The sequence below is a fragment of the Carcharodon carcharias genome, chromosome 5, assembly GCF_017639515.1.
Source record: "Carcharodon carcharias isolate sCarCar2 chromosome 5, sCarCar2.pri, whole genome shotgun sequence".
Classification (NCBI taxonomy): domain Eukaryota; kingdom Metazoa; phylum Chordata; class Chondrichthyes; order Lamniformes; family Lamnidae; genus Carcharodon; species Carcharodon carcharias.
In genome coordinates, this window is record NC_054471.1 from 195,761,994 (window position 1) to 195,788,317 (window position 26,324).

The window sequence follows — 26,324 nt, forward strand, 5'->3', positions numbered from 1 at the left end:
AAGATGCACTGCAGCAACTCACCAAGGTTTCTTCAACAGCACCTTCCAAACCTGCAACTGCTACCAGCTAGAATGCCAGTGGCAACAGATGCATGGGAACACCACCATCTACAAGGTGCCCTTCAAGGCACACATCATCCTGACTTGGAACCATATCACCATTCCTCCACTGTCACTGGGTCAAAATCCTGGAACTCCCTTCTGAACAGCACTGTGGGTGTATCTACACCACCACCTTCTCAAGGGTAATTACAGATGTGCATTAAATGCCAGCAATGACCACACCCTGTTAAAGAATTTTTAAAAACGTTCAATTCATTGCATTCTCCACTCACCCACCAATTTCTATCAACCCTGGCTCATACCTCGCATCCATGCCTTTCATGGACCTCAAGTAGCCCTCCAAGCCTCACACCCATATCTCACAGCTTGCCCAAACTCAGCCATTTAACTATGACGGGCACATCACCCAAACACATTGTGCCACACTCACTGGCACACTTTGCCCTCTCTTACAGACAAGTGGCACATAATCAGAAGCAGTAGTACCTAACTGGTGGGAGGCAGGCACAGCTGTGTGTCCTTACCCCCCATGGAGAACATATACTGTCCATAATCAGAGCAGTCCTGACTAAGGTCACAGCCAGCAGCGGGCTGAGCCTTCGTAATCTCTTCGTGGCATAAACATGCATCTCCTGCTATCTGCTCCACCCCTCACTGAACCCTACCCTTGTGCTCTTTATCTTTCAGGCACCCAAGAGCTGATGCCTGGCTAGGCAGTGGTGAAAAAGCATGAGGTGGAAGAGCAGGAAGACAGTGATAAAGAAGGATTGCCATCACTCGCTCTCACTGTCTCTCAGATACTGACACTTCTGTACTTTGGAGCGTAGTTTCAAGGTGAGACCTGCACATCAACTGCAACAGGACATAGGTAAGCTAGCAGAATAGGCAGACAAGTGGCAGGTAGAATTCAGTATGGGGAAGTGTGAGGTGATGCATTTGGCAGAAGGGATGGGCAGAGGCAAGTAGACTTAATGGGCAGAATTTTGCCCTTGATGGGTGGGTGGGCCCCACCGGCTTGACACCGGGCGGGCAGCCAATCGCAGCCGCCGAAACGGGCCCCGCCGCCATTTTGAGTGGGCGGGCCACCCGACAGGAAGTGCTATGCTATGCACTTCCTGTTTGGGGTTGGGGTGGACATTGGCTACAAAAGCAGAGAAGTTTTGTTGAACCTTTCTGTATAGGCCATAACTAGAGTATTACATCCAGTTATGGCCACCAGACTTTAGGAAGGATGTGAGGGTCCTTGAGAGGGTGCAGAGGAGATTTACCAGAATGGTTCCAGGGTGAGGAAATTCACCTACAAGGTAAGGTGGCGAAACTGAGGTTGTTCTGCTTAGAGCGAAGGAAATTGAAGGTACAAAATTATGATAGGTTTGGACAAGGGAAAGCTGTTTCCATTAGCTAATGGTAAAAGGACTAGGGGGTCACAGACTTAAGGAGCAGGAGGTTCCTGTCAGCGGGCGGGGGTGGGGCCTGCTCACCCATGCGTACAATGACACGCGGGTGACGTTGGGTGGAACTCTCACCGCACCCGATTTAAATTTTCCGGTAGGCGGAGGCTCAACAAAATCAGCCGTGAGCCTGCCAGTCGGAAAATGGCCAATTGAGGCCATTGACAGAGTCAGTTAAGTAATTAATGGACCTGCCCGTCCAACCTTAAGGCTGGAGGACAGGCCGGGAACCCCGGCGGGAATTAGAAAAAGCATCAAACCTCATCCACGGGCAGAATCAGGTTTCATGTAGATTTTTAAAAATTTTATTAAAGTTTTTGTAAAAATGATGGACATGTCCCAACTCATGTGACAGTGTCATATGAGGGGACATGTCAGAGAAATTCTTTGCTCTATTTTTAATATTTTTGAGAGTAGAGCCGATCTCCCCGAGGTTGCACTTAGCCACAGGGAGATGAGTCACTCTTTTGTGCGCATGCGTGAAAGAGCACACTCTTGGGTTTAGGGAATCACCCCCCCCCCCAGCACGCATAGGGAACACACAGCACTTCCATGTGGACATCGCGCTGGGCGGGCCTTAATTGCCCCGCCCATGTAAAATGGCGCCCGGGATTCAACTTCACCCCCGACGGGGGGAAAATCCTGTCCAAGGTTTTGGGCAAGAGATACAGGGGAAATGTGAGGAAGAACTTTTTAATGTAGCGAGCATTAATGACCTGGAACCCACTCTCTATCGGCAGAATTTTCACCTCGCCATCAGGGGTGGAAGGTCAGGAGCGGGCGCGCCTCCGATCGGCACCCCTGATTGGCGGTGCACCTCCATTTTATGTGGGTGGGCTAATTAGGGCCCGCCCAGCGTGATGTCCGCCAGGAAGCGCTATGCCCTCCTGTACGGGCAGGGGACGATTCCCTCAGCCGGGAGTGCGGTCTCTCGCACATGTGCATGAAAGAGCGTACTCATACCCCGAGGCTAAGTGCTGCCTCAGGGAGATCGGCTCCACGTTTAAAAATGGTAATGGAACAAAAACTAAATTTCCCGGACGTGTCCCCCCATGTCCATCACTTTAACTCTAACCTTTATTACATTTTTAAAAACCCTCATGAAACCTCTTCCCGCCCGTGGATGAGGTTTGATGCTTTTTCTGAAGCCCACCAGGGCTCCCGGCCTGACCGACAACCCTAAGGTTGGACGGGCAGGTCCATTAATTATGTCAATGACTTTGTCAATGGCCTCAATAGGCTGTTGACAGGTCGACGGGCGCACAGCTGATTCGGCTGCGCCCCCACCGAGCTGAAAATTGAAATGAGGCGGGGTGATGTTGGGAGTTCCATCCGATGTCATCCCGCGTCATCTTACACCTCAGAGAGTGGGCCCCGCCCCCCACTTGCCAACCTCAATATCCTGGCTCTAGACTTTAAAGTATAATTAAAGTCTTTAGCTTGTGTTTAGGTCTCTCGTCCTTATTTTCTCTTTCATAAAAGTAGCTTGTTAGGTACAAGATCGATACGAATATGTAAGAAAATTAATTACATTGAAGTGTAAAGAGTGGGGGAATCTTCAAGTGTAAAGATCATGGATACTAGAGTAATTAATTAATAAATTAAATCAAATACAATAGCGATGGCAGGACAGGTGATGTGTTGCTGCTGTAGCATTTGGGAATGCTGGGACCAAGGTGATTCAGAGTGAACACAACTGTAATAAGTGTTTGCAGCTTGAGGAACTTCGGATCCAAGTTAAGGAGCTGGAGTCCGAGCTGCAGACATTGCGCCACATCAGGGAGGGGAAAGATACCTGGACATTTTGCTCCAAGAGATGGTCACACCCCATAGGTTAGATCATTCGAACTTGACTTGTGATCAGGGACAGGAGGGTATGACTTCAGGTGAAGCAGGTTTGGGGACCCAGGGGGTAGCGTTCGAGGAGCCTCGGCCCCTGAAATTGTCCAACAGTTACAATGTTCTTGCAAGCTATGCGGACGAGAGCAGGGTCTGCGGGGAGGTTGAGAAAACTGACCACGGTACCCTGTTACAGGGAGCCATTCAAGTGGGGGGAGGAAGTAGACCATAGTAGTGGTAGGGGACAGTATAATTAGGGGGATAGATACTGTTCTCTGCAGCCGTGAGCGTGAGTCCCGAAGCCTGTGTTGCCTGCCCGGAATCAGTGTTAAGGACATCTCCTCAGAGCTGGAGAGGAGCTTGGAGTGGGAGGGGAGGGATCCAGTTGTCATCGTCCACGTTGGTACCAACGACATTGATAGGATTAGAAAGGAGGCTCTGCTGAAAGAATTTGAACAGTTAGGAGCTAAATTAAAAACCAGAACCTCCAAGGTAATAATCTCAGAATTACTACCTGAGCCACGAGCAAACTGGCATAGAGTAAATAAAGTCAAGGAGTTAAATGTGTGGCTCAAAGATTGGTGTGGGAGGAATGGATTTCAGTTCATGGGGCACTGGCATCAGTACGGGGGCAGAAGGGAGCTGGCCCGGTAGGACTGGCTTCACTTGAACTGTGTTGGGCTGTAGAGAGGACTTTAAACTAAATAAAGGTGGGGAAGGGTTCTGGAAAGGGGATACGTAGGCTTACCAAGCAAAAGGATATGGCAGCATTGCAGGGCAGCTATTTAGGTAATGATACCCAGAGCATGACAGGAAGGGACAGAGTGTACAAACATTCAAAAAAGCAGCAAATAGGGACAAATGGGGGAAAAAATGGCAAAAAGACAAAATTAATGTCTCTTTTCTTAAATGCACGTAGTATTCGGAACTAAATAAATGAATTAATGGCACAAATAGAGGTTAATGGGTATGATCTTATAGCCATTATGGAGATGTAGTTACAAGGAGATCAAAGCTGGGAGCTAAATGTTCAGGGGTATGTGACCTTTCGAAAGGACAGACAGGAAGGAAAGGGTGGTGGGGTAGCGTTGTTAGTGCGAGATGGAATAAGTACAATAGCAAGAAATGATCTTGGATCAGAAGATGTAGAATCCATAAGGGTAGAGGTAAGAAATAAGGGGAAGAGGACACTGGTGGGAGTAGTCTATAGGCCCCCTAATAGTAGCTATACTGTAGGACAGAGAATAAATCAGGAGATAATGAGGGCATGTAAAAAAGGCAACACATTAATCATGGGTGACTTTAATCTTCATGTAGATTGGAAAATCAAATTGGCAGAGGTAGCCAAAAGTAAGAATTCATAGAGGGCAGGGTCTTCCCCCCATCGGGGTGGTTGAGCGGGCGCAAGCAGGCAAGTTCCCGATTGGCACCCCCAGTCAGGGCCATGCTGCCATTTTATGTGGGTGGGCCAATTAAGGCCTGCCCAGCGTGATGTCTGCCAGGAAGCACTATGCGCTCCCTGTACCAGCAGGGGGCTGGTGATTCCCTCAACTGGGAGTGCGCTCTTTCAGGCATTCACGTAAAACAGCGCGCTGATCTCCCTGAGGCTAAGTGCTGCCTCAGGGAGATCAGCTCAGGTTTGAAAGTTCCAATAAAGAAGGGTAAAAAAGTTACTGACATGTGCACTCAATGCCTCTGTCACATGAGCTGGGACATGTCAATTTCTTTCATTTCAACATTTCATGAACATTTTAAATACCTCATGTTTTTTCTAACGTCCGCCTGACCTCCTCGCCTGCCCGACAACCTTAAGGTTCGACAGGCAGGTCCATTAATTACTTTAATTACTTTTTTAAAGGCCTTAAGTGGCCATTGACAGTTTGGCGGGTACGCAGCCGACTCGACTGTGCGCTTGCTGAGCTGACAATCTAAATGATGCGCAGTGACATCAGGATGCCTGCCCGATGTCACCCCGCATCATTTTACGCATCGTTGAGCAGGCCCCACCTCTGGATGAGGCGACTGGAAAATGCAGGCCAGAGTGTATTCGGGACAGTTTCCTAGAACAATATGTTGTGGATCCAACCAGGGATCAGGCTATTTTGGATCTGGTAATGTGTAATGAGGCAGGTTTAATAAATGATCTCACAGTAAAAGATCCTCAAGGAAACTGTGACCATAACATGGTAGAATTTAGTATTCAGCTTGAGAGTGAGAAACTTGGGTCAGAAACAATTGTGCTAAATTTAAATATGGGTAATTACAAAGGGATGAGGGCAGAGTTGGCTGGACTGGACTGGGAAAGGAGTTTAGCAGAAAAGACAGTTGATGAACAATGGCAGATATTTAAGAAAATAGTTCGTGACTCACAACAAAGAAATATCCCAGTGAGGAAGAAGGATTTTAGGAAGGGGATAAACCAATCATGGTTAACCAAGGAAGTTAAGGATAGTATCAAATTGAAAGAAAAAATGCACAATGTGGCAAAGGTTAGTGGTAATCCAGAGGATTGGGAAAGTTTTAAAAACTAACAAAAAATGACCAAAAAGTAATAAAGAAGGGGAAAATAAAATTTGAGGGTGAACTAGCAAGTAATGTAAACACCGATAGCAAGAGCTTCTTTAAATATATAAATAGAAAACAAGAGGCCAAAATGAACATAGGCCCCTTAGAGAATAAGGCTGAGGAAATAATAATGGGGAACCAGGAAAATGGCAGAGGAGTTGAATAAATACTTTGCTTCAGTCTTCACAGTAGAAGACACTAATAGCATTCCAAAAATACTAAATAACCAAGGGGAAAAAGCGGGGGAGGAAATAAGTACCAGGGAAACTAATGGGGCTAAAGGCCGATAAGTCCCCTGGACCTGATGGGTTGCATCCTAGAATATTAAAGAAAGTAGCTACAGAGATAGTGGATGCACAAGCAGTAATCTTCCAATAATTCTTAGATTCTGGAAAAGTTCTGGAGGATTGGAAAACTGCCAATGTAACACCCTTATTCAAAAAGGGAAGGAGACAAAAAACAGGTAAATATAGGCCAGATTAACATCCATTATTAGGAAAATGTTAGAGTCTATTATAAAGGACGTAATAGCAGAGCATTTTAGTAATGCATAATCTAATCAAGCAGAATCAGCATGGCTTCATGAAGGGGAAATCATGCCTGACAAATTTATTAGAATTCTTTGAGGAGATAACAAGCAGGATAGATAAAGTGGAGCCAGTAATTTGGATTTCCAAAAGGCATTTGATAAGGTACTGCACAGAAGCCTACATTATAAGATAAGAGCCCATGGTGTTGGGGATAGTATATTAGCATGGATAGTGGATTGGATAACTAATAGAAGATAGAGAGCAGGGATACGGGGGAGCATTTTCAGGATGGCAACCTGTAACTAGTGGAGTGCCACAGGGATCAATGCTGGGGCCACAATTATTTACAATATATATTAATGATTTGGATAAGGGAAGTGAATGTACTATCGCTAAGTTTGCAGGTGACACAAAAACAGATGGGAAGGCAAGTGGTGAAGGTGACACAGAGTCTACTGAGGGAAATCAGCAGGTTAAGTGAGTGGGCAAAAACTTGGCAGATGGAATATAATGGGGGAAAATGTGAGGTTATGCATTTTGGCAGGAAGAATAGAGGAGCTGAATATTACGTAAATGGAGAAAGACTGCAGAAAGCTGCAGCACAGAGGGATTTGGGGGTCCTCATGAATGAATCACAAATGCTAGCATTCAAGTCCAGCAGGAAATAGGGAAGGCAAATGGAATATTGGCCTTTATTTCAAAGGGTATGGAGTACAAAAATAGAGAAGCCTTGCTAAAACTATACAAGGCACTAGTTAGACCACACCTGGAAAACTGTGAACAGTTTGGTCCCCTTATCTAAGGAAAGGTATATTGGCATTGGAGGCAGTCCAGAGAAGGTTCAGTAGGTTGATCCTGGGTATGGAGGGATTTTCTTATGAGGAGAGTTTGAGTAGGTTGGGCCTGTACTCATTGGAGTTTAGAAGAAACATAAGGGGCTTTACAGGGTAGGTGCTGGGATGGTGTTTCACCTTGTGGGAGAGTCTAGGACCAGAGGGCATAATCTCAGAGTAAGGGATCACCCATTTAGGACAGAGATGAGGAGCAATTTCGTCTCTCAGAGGGTAGTGAATCTGTGGAATTCTTTACCGCAGAGGGCTGTAGAGGGTGAGGCATTAAGTATATTCAAGGCTGAGATAGACAGATTTTTAATCAGTAAAGGAATCAAGGGTTATGGGGAAAAGGCAGGAAAGTGAAGTTGAGGATTATCAGACCAACCTTGGTCTCATTGAAGAGTGGAGCAGACTTGATGGGCCGAATGGCCTACTTCTGCTCCTACGTCTTATGGTCTTACAGTCTAGGATGCAGTCGCACACGAGTCCAACCACAGAATTTGATGGAGTGGCAGTGGCCTAAGGAAAAAAACTGATGGATGTGCACAATTAAATGCTTGGTGAATCTGCAGGCCTGACTGGAAAGCCTATGGTGAATGGCAAAGAGCTTGGACAAGCCCAACATCACCGATGCACAGGGCTTTGCACAGAGTTTGGAAACAACTCTTCCAAAGTGGAACAAGTGGCCAACTCCAAGAAAACACTAAGATAAAAGCAAAATCCTGCGGATGCTGGAAATCTGAAAAAAAAGCAGAAAATGCTGGAAAACCTCAGCAGGTTTGGCAGCGTCTGTGCGGAGAGAAACAGAGTTAACATTTCGAGTCTGTATGACCCTTCTTCAGAGCTCTGAACAAGAGTCATATGGGCAGAATATTGTGCTTGACGTGGAGGGGGGCAGGCCCCACATGTCAGTGTGTAGAATGACACACGGTGATGTTGGGCGAGTGTCCCGAAGTCACCGCGCGCCATCGCGATATTTCATTGGGCAGGTGCGCGATGAAGTTCGACACACGTCCGCCATTAATTAACGGGCTTGTTAAGGCCCTTAACCCGGCAATCGATGCCAATTTTCAGGCGCCCGTACGATGTTCAGCTCAGCACATGGGCCCAATGGGCAGGCGGGTAAGAGACTTTTTAATAAAACTCATCCACGGGTGGGATAAGAGGCCTCAGTGGGGTTGTCAATCTGATCGATGAAGTATTTATTACTGAAAGTGTTTTAAACTTGCCTGTGTGATCTGTAGCAGTTCAGAATGAATTCCAGCAGCTTTCTCTGTCCTGTGAACATTCAGCTCAGCTCTCTGCAGTCAGGAATCTTTATCGGGCCTGAAGCTTTCCAGAAGCCTCCCTTTAGCCTGGTTATGGGTTCCGACATGTCCACTGGAGGCAGCTCCTCTGAGGAGGAAGGGAGGGCTAGAAGGAGGAGGAGGCCAGGAGTGGACATTCAGCCTCCAGGGAAGCCACCTTTAGGAGGACAGGTGCAGGCACAAGGGGGACAGGGCCAAGAGGTAGTCCAAGGTGGAAGGGGCCACAGAAGATGCCACTATCCTGCTGCCAGGGTTTACAGGCAGCGAAACAGCTACCTCAATATGTCTGAGGTGCAGTGCTGAAGGAGGCTCCATCTCTGAAGGGAGACAGTCAACTCTATCTGTCAGATGATTGGCTCTGAGATCTCACTAACTGTGTGGGTGGACACCCCATGCCAGTGCCTCTGAAGGTCACAGTTCTCTCCCACTTCTCTGCCTCTGGCTTCTTCCAGGGCTCGGTGGGTGATCTTTGCGGTGTCTCCCAATCAGCTGTCCACACTTGTGTCAAGCAGGTCACAGACGCTCTGTTCAGACGGGCATTGACCTTCATCCACTACCACTGGGACCAGGCAAGTCAGACACAGTGAGCCAGAGGCTTTGCGGCCATTGCTGGCTTCCCCCGTGTCCAGGGTGCTATAGACTGTACACATGTGGCCATCAAGGCGCCAGCAGGTGAGCCCGGTGCCTTCATCAACAGGAAGGGCTTCCACTCCATGAACATGCAGATAGTGTGTGACCACAGGATGCTGATTCTACAAGTCTGTGCAAGGTACCCAGGCAGCTCCCACGACACCTACATCCTCAGACACTCCCAGGTGCCGGGTCTCTTCAGTGCTCCAGCCCGGCTGGATGGATGGCTGCTGGGTGACAAGGGCTATCCCCTCAGAAGGTGGCTCATGACCCCTCTCCACCATCCAAGAACAGAAGCTGAGCAGCGGTACAATAGGAGCCAGGGCTCCACAAGGGCTGTGGTGGAGAGAGCCATCGGTCTTCTCAAGATGCTCTTCCGATGCCTGGACCGCTCAGGGGGCGCACTCCAGTACCCCCCAGATCATGTCTCGGTGATAGTGGTTGCATGCTGCACTCTGCACAATCTTGCGCTGGAAAGGGGGGGACGCAGTGGACGATGAATATGTAGATGCAGTGGATGCGGCTGCACACGATGAGTCCAGAACTGGTTTGGAGGATGAGGGAGCACAGGGGAGTGATGAGGGGCTAAACACTGACCCGGGACTACACCAAGGAGGCAGGGACACCCGGGAGACTTTAATCCACGAACCTTCAGCTAGTTCCACACAAATGGTTCAGGAGGACCAGTCTTGCCTGGCGCTTCCATACGCGACACTTGAGTGCTACATCTGCCACTTCATCAGCTGCAACTAAGGGCTTTGGACATGAACCTCAATGTCCACTCAAACACTCATGACATTTATGTAAAACATACAACTGCAGCACAAAGGAGACACCCTCAGCCATGGTAACACTGGTTTTAATTTTCTCCATCATAAGGTCAAACAAAATCAAATCAAAATGTTTTTCAAACATAAACAAATAATAATTTTCTGATCTCGGGCCAACACAAAATCACCAGTGAGAAACCCGTGGTGTGCCTAAGGTGCTTTATGTTTACGTTTCCTGGTGCTACGTCTTGGTGCTGCCCCTTCGCTGGGAGGGGTATCTGAGCCAACCTGCTGACCCTGCTGTCCTGTTGGCCTCGATGACCTTGGTGGTCGTCCTCTGGCCCGTGGAGCCTGTGCTGGCCCCGCCTGGGAGGGAGCGGCCAGTTCCACAGCTGCATCTCCCCAGTCATCACAGCCTCACTGGATGAAGCGGTCACTGGGAGAGGGACAGAGGAGCTGTTGCCTTCATCCGGAGCGCCCTGAGAGGTGCCGGCAGATATGACAGGGCAGCTGCTGCACCAACATGAGGTCACCCCGGACCTCCCTGCTCACCGTGGATGGATGGGCAACGAGCTGGGAAGCTTGAAGCCCACACCATCTCCCACACTGGCACTGACCAGTTGTGGCCACTGGCGCTTTGAGGGTTTGCTGGTCCGAGTGTAACGCCAGGAGAAGCTGCTTGTTCTCCTGGAGGCCCCTCTCAACGAGAGTCGCCACTGTCTCCATGGAGGAAGCATGGCACTCGGACATGAGGCTCATGGCATCACTGATGCTCCGCGTAAACTCCTCCACCACGGACACCAAGTGAAGCATAGTCTCATGTATCTCCCCCAGATGCTCACGCACACTCGGCTGCATTTCCTGTGCTTGCTGCGTCATGGATGACTCCAGAGGCTCATCATCATGGCCCGACTCAACATGCGCCTAGTCCCCTGCAGTCCTCCGACTGCTGGCACCATGGGCACGCTCTGTCTCTGCCAGCTCCTCCAGTGACTGTGAAGTGCCCTCTCCACTGTGCCCCAGGACACTAGCCGATGTTCCAATGCCCACCGAGGTGCTAGTATCTGCACTGGTACCTGCCTGGCAGAGATGGTGTGACGCAGGTGACAGTTGAGGGCCCTCAGGTGTGAGAGGAGCATCTGTAATGGAGCCTGGTTGCCAGCCTCTGATGATGCTGAAAATAACAACAAGGACAGTGGATCAGTTAGCATCCACACAGTGACACACTTTATCCCTTTCCCCCTGGCTCATTATGTGCTCAAACTTCCAGAATCTATGGAGATGAGTATTGGTGGGGTGGCAAATAGTCAGGAGGAGACCCAGACATTACAGGCGGATACAGATGGGCTGGTCAGATGGCCTAAGGAATGCCAAATGGAATGTTATGTGGATAAGTGTGAGGTGATGCACTTGGGCAGGACAAACAAGGCATGGGAATACAGGAGGAATGGTAGGACCGTGATGAGTAAGGAGGATCAGAGGGACCTTGCTGGGCGTGTCAACAGGCCCGTTAAGGTAGCAGGACAGGTACACAAGGCGTTTAAGAAGGTAAGTGCTATACTTGCCTTTATTAGCTGAGGACTGGACTATAGGAACAGGGAGGTCATGTTGCAAATGCAGAAAACGCTGCCTAGGCCACAGCTATAGTTCTGTGTGCAGTTGTGATCAGCGCTTCATGGGAGGGATGTGATTGGAGTGGAGAGAGTTCAGAGGTCATTGACCAGGATGCTGGCTGGGCTGGAGAGTGTGACTTATGAGGAGACAAAGCATAGACTCGGGATATTTCCCCTGGAGCAGGGGAGATTGAGGGGGGACATTATTGAGCTTTATAACATAATGAGAGACAGAAAGGAACTTTTCCCCTTGGCGGAGGAATGAGTAACCTGGTGGCATTTATTTAAGGTAAGGGGTATGAGGATGACAGGTGAGGTGATGAGGAACTTTTGCACACAGTAATGTGGGATGCACTGCCTGAAAGGGTGGTGGATGCAGAAACCCTCCTCACATGTAATAAGTATTTGGATGTGCAGTTGCGATGCCATGGCATACACAGCCATGGGGATAGTGGCCAGAAATGGGATAAGGTGACTTTGGAAGGCGCTGGACACGCACATCTTCCAAAGGCCGAGGGCCCTTTGTCTATGACCCACACTCTGACTCTATCAGTCTGTGAATGAGCAATGTTGCTACAATAACGATTCAAACAATCATCAGTGCTATGGATGGTGGGAAGACAGAGCGGATGTGAGTGTGGACCTCAAATACCTGGCCGCTCCACCCCAGCCTCACCAACACCTGTGGACCTGGGCACATGGCGCCTCTCAAGCTCCAGGGTCTCCTGCTCGAAGTGGCTTAAAATCATCAGCTGGGCCTGGCGGCCTCCAGTCCGTGAACACTCACAGGCATTGTGAGCATTCTTCTCCTGAGAAACAGAGACCATTCAATGTGGCTAATCGCACATGGACTCTGCACGCGTACACCTCACCCCAACCACAGTGGCCCATACCAGGCCTCCAGTGCCTCCTCTCCACGCTACTGCTGATCACTCACACAAAGATAGTACGACTGCTCCCAACCCCCACCCCTCCAACGGCCCCTTGGACACATTCTGCACCCATCACTTTAGGAAACACACGGTCTTAGCTCCCATAACAAGGAGGGGCCACTAGGTGCAGCGTCGAGGGCAGCAGATGGCTCTTGGCCATGAGACCTTGAGGCTCCCCTTCCACAATCTCATCACCGTGAATAGGACATGTGTTGGAGTTCTGAGTATGAGCCTAACTGCATCTCCTGCAGGTTCCCCCAGTCTACTCATGTGCAACTAAGAGCAACACATGGTGCAGGGGAGAACTCATCTCCTCATGACCCACTCAGGCTGATCTGAGCATGGGCACTATCTGCATCGCCCACCCAGCGTAGGAAAAATGCTCTACACTATTCAATGCAGTCACGACAGTGAGTCTTGGGCTGGGGGCCCTCAAAGGCTAAGGTTGCTGGGTTAAATGCCCAATGCCAACATGGTCCTCACCCTGCCAAAGCACAACAAATCGTTGAAGCGCTTACAGCACTGGATCCAGGTGCACCGCACCACATCGCGGGAGCTCACCACCCTGCCACCTCCTCTCAGGCACATATCGTCAGGTGGGGGGCCTCCTCCTCCCATCCTGGGGGACCAGCACCTCCCGCCGTGCTGCCACCTCCTGGAGGAGGACAGCAAGGCAGTCGCCTGAGAAATGAGGGGCACTCTGGCCCCTCCCCGCTGGCCTACCCTGCAGCCTGGCCCTGCTCCTGTACCAGACCCTGCAGCCTGGCCCTGTACCTGTGACAGACCCTGCAGCCTGGCCCTGCTCCTGTACCAGACCCTGCAGCCTGGCCCTGTCCCTGTACCAGACCCTGCAGCCTGGCCCTGCTCCTGTGACAGACCCTGCAGCCTGGCCCTGTACCTGTGACAGACCCTGCAGCCTGGCCCTGCTCCTGTACCAGACCCTGCAGCCTGGCCCTGTCCCTGTACCAGACCCTGCAGTCTGGCCCTGCTCCCTGTACCAGACCCTGCAGCCTGGCCCTGCTCCTGTACCAGACCCTGCAGCCTGGCCTGTCCCTGTGACAGACCCTGCAGCCTGGCCCTGCTCCTGTACCAGACCCTGCAGCCTGGCCCTGTACCTGTGACAGACCCTGCAGCCTGGCCCTGCTCCTGTACCAGACCCTGCAGCCTGGCCCTGTCCCTGTACCAGACCCTGCAGCCTGGCCCTGCTCCTGTGACAGACCCTGCAGCCTGGCCCTGCTCCTGTGACAGACCCTGCAGCCTGGCCCTGTACCTGTGACAGACCCTGCAGCCTGGCCCTGCTCCTGTACCAGACCCTGCAGCCTGGCCCTGTCCCTGTACCAGACCCTGCAGTCTGGCCCTGCTCCCTGTACCAGACCCTGCAGCCTGGCCCTGCTCCTGTACCAGACCCTGCAGCCTGGCCTGTCCCTGTGACAGACCCTGCAGCCTGGCCCTCCTCCTCTGCCCTTCCCCCCCAGGCTGCCCTGCTGAGCTGACCCCCTGTGGTTGGATCTCCAGGTGGCCATAGTGAGCAGCCTACAGGAGGCTGCCGGGCCTTCCTTTAAACAGGCTGCCGGGTCACCATTGAACCCGGAGGTCTGTGCACACCCGCCGCAGCCCGCACACTCCCGCTATCCACGGGAGTCGGAAATGCGCTGGGTGGGCCTTAATTTGCCACCCGTGCAAGATGGCGGCGCGGCCCCAATCGCGAGCACCAATCAGGTCCACGCCCGCGTCCACGCCTGCTCCACCCGCCCGCCAAACGGAAAATTTTGGCCATGGACTGGAAACGTTAACTCTGTTTCTCTCTGCTCAGATGCTGCTGGACCTGCTGAGTTTTTCCAGTATTTACTGTTTTTGTCCAAGAGAACACTAATGGATCCAACCATGATCCACCATCTGATGGCCAATGTCTCAGCTTCCAATGCAACATGAGCAGAAGCCACACAATATCTAAATGCTTCAGTGGAAGCTTTGACTGCGTCATCCAAGGTCAGCTTCCTACACACACGCTCAGACAGACATCATCATGGCTGTGATGCCGGTGTTCAATGGAGCTTACAGGGTTTCACAGCAATCCTGCAATCTGTCCTCCATCACATTGCTACGACTGTTGAGACCCCATCCTGGGCAGAGTGGCACTGGTTTCCTGGAGCACGGACTCGCTGTCCTCTCCCAGGATTCGCTGTCTCACCACTGCTGCTCTGCCAGTGCCTCACCTGACAGCCTAGACCGCTGCAGCGTATGTTGAGGCACTGCAGCTTGGAGTTGGGCCTCGCAGGTCCAGAGCTGCTCACAGTCAGCTTTTATAACACCATCTGCAGTCTGGCCCACTGAAAAATCAATCACCTTCCACCAGCCATGCAGCAGACATTCAGGTGGCACTGGATAGGAGCACTGGGACAGGCAAAAGGACATAGAAGACAGGCACAGAGCGAATTCACGTGACATCTAGTTGACTTCTATGTGGTATATTGGATAGTTTGGCTTATAAAATTGTTTCGGAATGTTTGTTTTGTGGTGGTTTTTATTCCAACATTATAGCTAAGAGGACACAGTGACAGTCAGTAGCAAAGGAAAGGTAAAGTTTGGAAATGTCGTTGAATGGGAAATTGGAATTGTGTTCACTGCTTCCACAGTCAGAGGAGTTGATCACTGTCAGCTCCCCAACAAAGGACAAGTGCTGGTTACCCCCTCACTTCCTCCTGTTTGTCGTCCTCCACCTCAGCTGCTGACAAGAGCTGTGCCCTCATGATGCATCATTCAGTCAACCACAACACATTGTCACACACGCTCGCCTGTCTCGTAAAGGGCTCCTCCAGTGTCGTTTAAACACCCTGATGATCCCGTTCAAGGACATTTCTTGTGGAGCATGGCTTTCATTATATGCATGCTGTCCACAACGTGGGTGGCACACAGGAGTCATTACTGCCAGTGGATATTCTTGTCACCCAGTAACCACCCTCTGGCTTGTTGTTGTGCCCTAAATGACAATGGGACAGCAGATTGCCACAGAATGAAGACATCATGACTGTTGACGGCACACCACATGTTGTTCTTCATGAAACACTGAGTCTGGTCACCCACCACCTGGACATTGATGGTGCGGAATTCTTTCTGGTTGTAGTACATCACAGAATTTACATGCGGTGCCCATAAGGTGACAGGGGTACAGTCAGTGGTACCCGATACCATGGGGAAGCCTGCAATTCTTATGAAGCTGCACACGGCCTGCTTTTCCCTAATAAGAGAGAATACAATGTGTTCAGGCCTCTTTGCCTACAGGTTTGCAGTGACCTCCCTTACACAACAGTGGACGATGAATTTGGACTTGTTGCAAATATGGTCTGCTCCAGCCTGCAAGGAACCTGACATTTAAAAATCCATGGCTGATTTCACCTTCACTGCCATTGGCAATACCATCCTTCCCCTGCTCTGAGATTGCAGTCCTGGCTGCAACAGGAGGCATTTCACGGTCAGCACCTCCTTAGTGAATCAGAAACCTCTGACACTGTTCCTCGCCGAGGTTAAGGTGCGAGAATTGCATCCTGAAACCTATGAGCAGATACGCCCTCCTCCTGGGAGCCCTTCTCTCATTCCTCCTCCTCCCTTTTTGAGTAGCTTGTCCTCTGCTGTGTCACTTCTACTCATTCTCCCGCTCAATGCTTCAGGCCAGGGATGATACTAACTACTGCACCACAGTTTGGGACTAAATCGTCTGAGCAGAACCCTTGAACTCAGGACCAACTCCTGCAGCGCATGTCACAACACTCCCTGTACTTCAGTAAGTTTAAATAGCAGTACAAAGTACCAAACCTTTCTAAAAAATCAGTAACACCCAGTAGAAATCGATCAGCAATAACCTGAATGTAATTCACAATCTCTTTTAATAGTCTTTCCTGTTGCTGAATGCATGTTTAGTTGTGCAAGGCTCAGGGTGTTATCTGGAGCATTGAGGTGAAAATGACAGGATTGGCATCAAATCCAAATGGTGAATAATGTCACAATCTGCCTTTTCCACATACATCTGACGCATGCTTTCTGTGCCCACAATTAACGCACTCACCAAAATATCATTTGGCATTGCCAGCGCCAGAAGTGAACTCAGATGCCATGGATATTGGAACTGATGCAGCACCGAAAATACCAGTGCTACAAAATTGAATTTTGCGGCAATATTCCCACCATGGAGAGGTAATCCAGCTTTTCCCCCATTCAATTTCTCAAGACAATTTATATTTTATTGTTAGCTATTATCAGTAGCATTACTCACTGAGAACGTGGTCACTGTATTAGCTATCCTTGTGTTAATGATGCTCTTAATGTCGCTCCTCTTCTGCTTCTGTCTCTCTGTCTTCTCCTCTGCTTCTCTCCATTTGATTCTTCCATTTGCTTCTCTCTCTCTCTCTGCTCTGCTGCTTCACTCTGCCTTTTACTTTTTATCTTTCAGGTGAGAGGTGGTGGGTGATGTGGCATATTTTGATGAGAAAATGGCACACCAATAGCTGCAGGTTTCATTTGTGATGAGTCTGTGAGAAAATGCGGTCTCTAGCAGCTGCCTTTATATCCTTCCTCCTGATCACTCATGTTTCTCCCTAACTCCCTCTCTCCTATTGCATCCCTTCATCTTCCCACTAAGCATTCCCACTATCAGCTCTATTACTACCTCCACCTCTTCTATTGGTGAATGACCCACTCAATCCCTGTAAGCTCACTATACTTTCCACTGTACACTCCACTATCACTAACTCTACCGTCAACTCTCCAACTATGGTACTGCAATTCCACACAGTCCAGCCAGGGGCCTTCTCACCCTCCCTGACTTTTCCATCCCCTCCCCCACCCCCCCACTCCCCCCTCCTCCTCCACCTAAACTCACCTCCTGTTTCCTTCAAAGACTTTGGTTCTTTTCAAAATTCAGCGGCTGAGATTTTCCACACCCCGTTCACAGCCGACATCTTCAGTGGCGAGATTGGAGAATCCCGTGAGAAGACCCTAGTCGTGTTCCCCAATGATATAAACCTAGGACACGATTGTCCCCTCCCCCCTGTCAATGGCTGGCTTCGTTTCCCACCATCAAACATTGGGAACTTAATTGTAATACATTTGCATCTAATTATTGTGGCGAAATGCCAGAATCATCCCCCACGTCAAATTTAAATCTCACAACGGCGTGATTTACAACCGCCTTGAAAATGCAGGAAGCTGGTGACCTCAACTTCGAAGGGAGCTCGGAGCTGAGCGCACACAACTTGGCACAGCGCCCACAGTGATCCCACTGGCTCTGTAGATTCAGGGGGCTTGGAACAGGCAAGTCTCTGCAGTGGCTTCTTCATGGCTGGCTTGTGGTGCTGGGGCAAGAGCGATAGTGCAAAAGGGGGAAGGGGGAAAGGCAACCTCGGGGCAAAGGTGACAGTGCAAAGGGGGAAGGGGGAAAGGCAACCTCGGGGCAAAGGTGACAGTGCAAAGGGGGAAGGGGGAAAGGCAACCTCGGGGCAAAGGTGACAGTGCAAAGGGGGAAGGGGGAAAGGCAACCTCGGGGCAAAGGTGACAGTGCAAAGGGGGAAGGGGGAAAGGCAACCTCGGGGCAAAGGTGACAGTGCAAAGGGGGAAGGGGGAAAGGCAACCTCGGGGCAAAGGTGACAGTGCTGTGGGGGTGGTGAGGTGGGGATGGTCATAGCAGCACCGACTGAATTTTGAGGATAAGCACATGGAGGGTGGGGGTGGGGGTTAAAACGGCCGGGCTAATGGCAAAACATGTCAAAGGTGAGCACTCCACCACAGCCGAGAGCGTTTAGCTCGGGCTTAAGTGATATGCTTGGAGTCAGCCTAGTCAAAGCAGCACTAATTCCTCATAGTGCCGGTGATTGCTCCTCTACTGTTATCCCCTCGCGTGGACACTTCAAATTCCAAAAGTGCTATGGTGCTGCAGAACCATTGCGTGTGTGGGCAAGCCAGAGGATCCTCTTAGGAAAGGTGGCCATCAAACACTGACAGAGGGATGCCCACCTAGTCCCTTGCATTAAGTTTCGGTTGACATTGAAAAGTCACCCTCATGATACAAGCAAACCGCAAGGCCTTGGAGTCCAGGTTGGGGAAGATGCCCGTGCCCGAGATAAGAGTTCAGGATGCAGTCGTGTGGCTGAATCTGCTGCCACTTGGTCATGTGGTGCAGGGCAGTGCTGGGTGTGGGTAAGATGAACCATCATGCGCACTAAACACTGGGCAGCCATGTGGTGGCCTGGACTCTCCGACATGTGTTAAGGGGCCTTGAGAGGCAGCCCCAGGTGATGACTTGATCAAGAGGGGTTCTTAGGAGATAATTGGTGACCCTTGCATCTCTCTCTTTGATACTTCAGTGAGGACACCATCAGGAACATGGAGTCCGGTGATCTGGCTGTCTGCCTGATTACTAATAGACAGGAGAAGATAAAAGATAAGAATGCAGCAGAGGCACCTGGCTCGCCAAAAGGAGGAGCAGAACCCTGAAGACCAAGGGACAGAACGGCCTCCTCTGCACACAGACGATGTACCCCATAGAGCCATTGTTCATAGGCACATCACTAGGCCCAGGGTCTGCAGTCGGCGTATGTACTACCTACAGATGAGCGAAACCCAGTGTAACTGGGTCAAGAAAACTGATCACTCACATACAACACCTTGTGCAGCATTTGGCACCATGGGGACTCCAAGGACATCCATTGCCAGTTAAAGTTACCATTGTGCTCAATTTCTATGGCTGTGGCTCCACTCAGGGCTCCACTGGGGACCTTTGTGGGATCTCACAAGTCTCCATCCACAAATGTATCCAGGAGGCCATGGATGCTCTTTTTGCCAAGGTGCACGCCTTTGTCAATTTGGACAGGGATCAGGCAAACCTGGGAAGCAAGACCGCTGGGATTTGTTTAGACTTCCAGCTTTCCACAGGTGCAGGAGGCCATCGACTGCTCCCACACAGCCGTTAAATCTCCTTGACAATAATCAGTCCGGTACGTGAACCACAAAGGCTTCCACTCTCTCAATGTTCAGCTGGTCTGTGACCATAACAAATGGATCGTGCAGGTTTGTGCAAGATACCCCGGAAATGTCCACAACTCGTACTCCTCAGCAGGTCTCAGATCCCTGACATTTTCCAGGGGCCACAAAGGATGCAGGACAATGGCTCCTCGGGACAAGGGCTACCCACAAAGAACATAACTGGTGACACCCAAGTGGCAGCCTCAGACCCCTGGTGAGAGGAGGTACAACGAGGCTCATGCTGCGACCCGGAGTTTGGTTGAGCACACCATTGGCATCCTGAAGATGAGGTTCCAGTGCCTGGACTTTAGGACGACTTCATCATTTGTCAGGTTTCATCACCTGTTCTCTTCAGCACCGCACCTTCACCGTCAGGAATGGTGTTAGGATTGGGGGGGGGGGGGGGGGGGGGGGGGTGGGGGGGTGGTGGTGCGGGGGGGCAGCCCCGCCTTAAAGGTGTGAGAGCATCACAGAGAACATCACAGTGCAGGCATCACTGACCCGGACAGTGACTATGAAGCCGGACAATCACTGTGCTCCAAAGGTTAAACACTGCACGGGGGAAGAGGCCCTGGACATGTCACAATAGCTTTCGTTTTAAGAAAGAAACAAGGTCTCACATCTGATTGACATAAATACTGCTCAACATAACAAGGAGCCAAAGACAAGGAGACTTTCTTGGGAGTGTATGTACAATGGTCAACATTAAGTACAATCTGCGCCCACATTTTGCAACTAAATCTTCTTGATCTTTCTAACCCTGCAATCACGTCTGGGTTCTCCCCCAACATCCACTGTGGAGGTTGAGGCAGCCTGCTGACTGATACGCTCTGTTGTCTGGAGGGCTGAGACCTGGAGGGCTCCAGCCTGCTTTCAGGGTCCTGCTGTGTGGCAGTGGCCCTCTCCTCGGCCTGTGGAGCTGGAGCTGCCGAGGTCACAGGAAGGGGGGAGTCGGATGGGGCAGACACTCCCGGAGTCACCTGGGTGGGTGGCCCCAAGATGTGCACCGGCTGATCCTCCTCCCGATGGGTGCCCGAAAACCTCCAGCTGACTCCTTGAGAGGAAGGGGCAGCTGGAGCGAGCTTGAGTTGCCCCACCCCCCTCTCACATTGGCACTGATTGGTGCCAGGAACAGAGTGTAGCTCCTGCAGCAGTGTCAGTCTGATGTCCTGGACCAAGGTCTCCATGACGGCTGCCAACCTGCCAGTGTTGACCTCAATGCATTGGCAAGCTGGTGCTATCACCTCAGACTGAAGGCAGATGGACTCCTCCGTCACCCCATGCAAACTGAGGAGTGCAGCAGACATCCCCTCCTAATGTTCCCGAGCTTGCCTTTGCAGCCCAGCAACTGTGATATGACTGAGTTCAGATTTCTGGCCTTCACCAGTCTTCCTAGTGCCAGTCATCTGGGAAGCCCCTGCCTCCACCTGCTGTGGATCAGACAATGCGATGTGTTCACCAGATTGTGATCCCAAGGCTACTCTAAAATTAGGACCCACCGAGGTGTGTTTCTGCGCCGGTGGAGTTGAACACTGTGACGAGTCTTCAATTAGGGTGTCATCAGATTCCTCTTCCGAGGTGTCTTCAGAGCTTGAGTCGAGGACTTGGCCCCTGGACAGCTTCCCAGATGTGCCTGGGGAGAGATAATTATTGTCCGGCAGGGGATTGCGGAACAGAGGAACTCACTCACAGCATGGTTGTCTGATGGATGTTGCACTGCTGGATCCTTACTTGGTTGAGTGATACCAACCTCACCATCAGCAGAGGAATGGTCCAGATCGCCATCAGCCAGCCTGATGGCTTTATTTTCAAAGTCTGCAAGGACTTTGATGTTGGGTATTCCTCCACCAGTCTCCAACCTCCCCTCTTGTTGTGTGCCAGCTTGTCCTGTATGAATACAGGTGGAAAGAGTGTAGGCAGGATGCCTGCCAGGCCAGATGATAAGTATGCCTGGCCTGTGTGGGTGGTGAGTGGTCACATATGGATGGGATGAGGACAATGATGGTGTGTGTGAGAGAGTGAATGGTGATGTCCCTTGAACTGGCAGTGAGTGAGGGCCCTGTGGGTGTGTGATGGGTTTGTGAGTGTGTGTGAGTTGTGAGCGATGAGGAGAGTGACTTACCCTGGCAGAACGGAGGAGATCATTCATCTTCTTTCCGCACTGAGAGGCTGTCAACTTTGGCAAGGTTTTGGCACTGACCATCACTGCTATTGCAACCCATACTGGACCAGTCACCTTGCTTGCTGGTCTTCACCCAGGCCGGGAGTAGAGGACTTCACGTTGGGTCTCCACTGTGTCCAGCAGGCGCTCGAGGGAGACGTCCCTAATCTTGGGGGCAGCATGTTTCCTCCCTTTGGCAGCCATGTCTTTGCGGCAGCTTTCGATCCTATAGAAAGCGCTAGGTCTGTGCAGGAGCACCCTTTAAATATGGCGCCCGGATTCCTGAAGGCCCAAGGTGAAGATGGGGGGTGGCGGCTGAATCAGAATCCGCCCCACCAGTGATCTGATGTGAAACCTGCGCCTCTCCATATTTGAAACAAAGTGCTGCACGCAAAAGCCGCCATTGCTGTTGGTTGGTCAAACTCAGCCTTCCCCGCCCGATATCGGACTTTGCCGATTTCACCCGATGTTTTTTTAAATAAAACATCGAATTAAAATAATGTGTCTTCCTCCCTCTCTCACCCTCTCTACCTCATAGGTGCTACTAATTGGAACCTCTGTCTCACACAGAACGGGTGTCCAGCTTTGCTGTCAATAAAGCATGGATGGAGCTAACTAGTGGTTTGAAAATTTAATATTTTTATAATTGAAGTAAGTTAAATGAAAAAAGCACATTTCCCCTTCTTTCCTTTTGACTCCAATCTCTCTCATCATCCTAATTTAATACACTTTTTAAAAGTTTGCCATTCAATGACCTGGCATTACACGTTGAATTTTCCCAGCCATGCAGGTTCAGAGGTTGGGCTACAATAGAACCATTGGAAAAATCAAAGACAAGTGAAAAGGGAGGAGGTGTCGAGAGAGAGAGGGAGGGGAGGGTGGAGGGAAGAACAGTGGAGAATAGTGTGGAAGGAAAGTTGAGGAGGGGGAAGAAAGGAAGATTTGAGAGCAGGTGAGCATGCAAGTGTAGAGGTGAAAGAGGAGATGAGGGTGGGAAACACCAGTGGATGTGGAGGTGATGGGGAGCCAAGAGAGAGGGAGAGGGGAAGGGAAAAGAGAGATAGGAGAAAGGGTGGTGGAGAGGAATGAAGAAGATAAATTCAGTTTGGCAGGGGTAAGAATTGAAGCATGGAACTGCCGACCATTGGGAAAGGATGAGACTAGCCTGTGGGGAGGTATGGGTGCATGGCCGGGGTCAGTTTGTGAGTTAGATTACTATAAGGTGAATTGAAGCAGGATACTCAGAGGGGTTGGGGATCATTGGAAGTTCACTGGTAGATTGCAACAAGAGCTTTGTAACAAGACATTCATCCAGCTTTTGGATGGGTGGAAATGGGTTAAAGTATTGTTCCTAGAGACTAGGATTGAGGCCAATAAACATACTTAGCGTGAGAAGGAAGGGTATTAAGTCTGAAATCCTGCTGAGTGTGGGAGAAATTTTGTTCAGTGAGTGAGAGAAGGAGTTTGAGGGACACGAACATGCTCATGTATCGGGGGGGGGGGGCGGGGTGTGGTTGGGGGGGTTCAGGGGGATGATTAAGGTCTGAAAACCTGTAAGTGAGGTGGGATAAAGCTGAAATTTTGTTCTGTGGGGTTGGCTTGTGTCAAGCTCAGAAGGGGAGGGGTTTAGGTCAAAGTCTAGCTCATTGGAAGGGTAGGGCTGAGGTTTGGAATTCAGGGTTGAGGACAGAAAACATGATGAGGGAAATATCAAAAATCTTGCTCACATTGGGAATGTTTTTTTATCTGTATTTCACTTGGGGGCTGTCAAGTAACAATACATCCAATCTCATGGGAAGAATTTTCCCCCCGTTGGTGGGGGGTAGGAAGTGCAGGAGTGGACACGTCTCTGATCGGTGCCCCCAATCAGGGGCCCCGCCGCCATTTTACGTGGGCGGGCAAATTAAGGCCCACCCAGTGTGACGTCCACCAGGAAGCGCTATGCACTCCCTGTGCGGGTGGTGGGTGATTCCCTCAGCCAGGAGGGTGCTCTTTCGTACATGCGCATGAAAGAGAGCGCTGATCCCACTGAGGCTAAGTGCTGCCTCAGGGAGATCGGTACCAAATTTAAAAATGATGCAGTTGTAAAAATAAAGTTTCCCTGACATGTCCCCTTATGTGACACTGTCACATGAGTTAGGACATGTCCATCACTTTTACTGAAACATTTATTAAATTTTTAAATACCCTCATGAAACCTCACTGCGCCCGTGGATGAGGTTTGATGCTTTTTCTGAAGCCCGCCAGGGCTCCCGGCCTGTCCACCAACCCTTAGATTGGACGGGCAGGTCCATTAATTATCTCAATTACTTTTTAAACGACCTCAATAGGCTGTTGACAGGTCGGTGGCCGCACAGCTGATTCAGCTGCACCCCTGCCGACCTGAAAATTGAAATGACACGGGGTGATGTCGGGAGTTCCGCCCAACGTCATCTGGCGTCATTTTACGTGTCGGCGAGCAGGGCCCGCCCCCCCTCCCCCCGCTCCCCCCTCTCTGACCTATAGATCCTGGCCATGGTAACTCAAACATTACATGATGCTTCCAGAACCACCTACACCTGTAGTTTCATTACAGTCTTGACATCACTCTGTTTTTGATAGGTTATTTGTATAGCACAAAATACAAGCTAGAATTGTATAATTAGAACATTATCATCTTTTTTTCTCATACACAAACATATCTAGCTCCATGTGAGACTTTTGAAATGTATCCTCTTGTTCTTTATAAATATTTCTTGAAAAGCTGCTGAACTGAATGTGTAGGAGGCAATAAATAAAATTCAGTCCATCAGTATAGCTGGTTGAACTGATAGATCCTGGAGAATTAGGTATAGTGCATATGCTCAAACTGCACAATCCTGATAACTCAGAGACACAGCTTTTCAACAAAAATTTATTCCCAGCCTTAAGCGTTCGAGTAAAAATATAATGGAAGCTATAAAAGGTAATTCAATACATTCATTTAATAATGTTTTTGTGGAGTTTGTAATTTTAAAAATAATAAATTTTGTTTAAACACTTATTTTGGATATTAGCAATTTCAGTTGCTGTGGGGAAAAAACAAATGGATGAAAAAATAATTCATAAAGCATTTTGAACAATTTACTTGAATACAGGGTCTAGATTGTGCAACCTTAGGGTTGTAGACTCTAACTGTACAGTAGCCAGTCTATGTTACACAGTGTAGCCCCTTTAATACTGCAAATACCCACAGGAACAACAGATTAATTTTCAATGAAAATGTGCACCATGCACACTCAGCTTAATATATAATGGATTATGTTTTGTTCTATTTTACTGTAATGTATTAGGGTAGCAGCATTTATGTGTTTGTTACTTATGCAGAAAAGACTAGCAAATAATATGGAGAAAATCATCATTTGACTTTTAGTGTATATGAAAAGAGCTTTTACCAAGCTTGGATTCTGACTTCATTTTGATACTGCTAAAAAATGTATCATTTGATAACAGCCTCAATTGTTCTAAGCTATTAGTGCTATTGTTTAGATCTAATTCATTCTGGCCCTTTATACAGCTGATTTAGATATTAGGCCAACTCTCTCCCTACAAATGACCAAAAAATAGCCAAATTAAGAATATATTTCAAAAACTGAAGAAAAAGATACCCTTTATCAAACAGAAGAAAAACTTTAGTGTTCAGTCATTTGTGGATGTAGCTGATGCAGAAGCAAGAGTTACACAAAGCATTCTTTTGCAAATTGCAACTTCATGCCACAAAAGTCAGAGTTTGGCATAAGGCTTACTTATAATCCATTGCAACCTTTGAAGCAAACTGAGCAAATATGAAATATTAGAAGAGTTACAGAATTTATCCTTTGGAAATAAAGCAGGAAGATTTCCTCTATCTGCTGCATGTATTAAAAAAAACTTATTTTTGATATACCTAGGTTCCTTCCACAGAGACTTAGATCATCAGTAAAAAACCTGTCATTCACAAACATTAACCAGCACAAAGTAGCATTGACTTTGTTCAATCTAGAGCTTTTTTTCAAAAGCAGACTTGTCAAGTTGCTACAGGCTGTTGTGTTATTTTTGAAAATGAGATAGAGATGGCTCTAATTCTGAATTATTCACCTCTCATGATCTTTACAGAACAGTAATTATGATAAATCATTGAAAATAGTTGAAACTGTTCTAAGGCATGTCACTGTAATGAATTGTTTTCTGAAGCCCAAATCCATTGCTCAGATATTAATCTTCCTGGAAGTCCCAGAGATGAAGTGGAGGAAATTAATTGACAATCATTTTATTTATGATCTCCAAGTTGACATTTTCACCTCTTCTATATTTCACAACATTATTTCAGCTGCCTAAGGTCACATGCAACTGGGTAATATTGCAAATGTAGAATTCCCTATGTTACCATAACATTTGCATGGACATTAACATTCAATATATGGATGACATCATATCTCCAAATACAAAAATGTAATGTTTCATAAGCGAGTTACATCATGATATGGCTTGTGGTAGCAATGAAACGGTGGATTAAATTTAGATCTTTCAGCTAATTCACATCAAATTACATTCTTAATTTGAAAAAATCTGGTATAACACAAAGGTGTAAATAATTTATTATTTTACTCGTTCACTCA

General features: G+C 49.1%; 1 long non-coding RNA gene across 2 annotated transcripts in view; it reads left to right on the forward strand.

Moving 5' to 3' along the window:
- The window catches only part of LOC121278315, a 42,033-nt gene that overhangs the window by 15,033 nt on the left and 676 nt on the right, over positions 1-26,324 (forward strand). The window contains exon 3 of one of the 2 annotated variants that reach the window (XR_005943098.1): positions 751-931. This is a non-coding gene — a long non-coding RNA (uncharacterized LOC121278315). The remainder of the gene's footprint in view (positions 1-750; positions 932-26,324) is intronic. The other variant, XR_005943099.1, reaches the window with a different exon arrangement.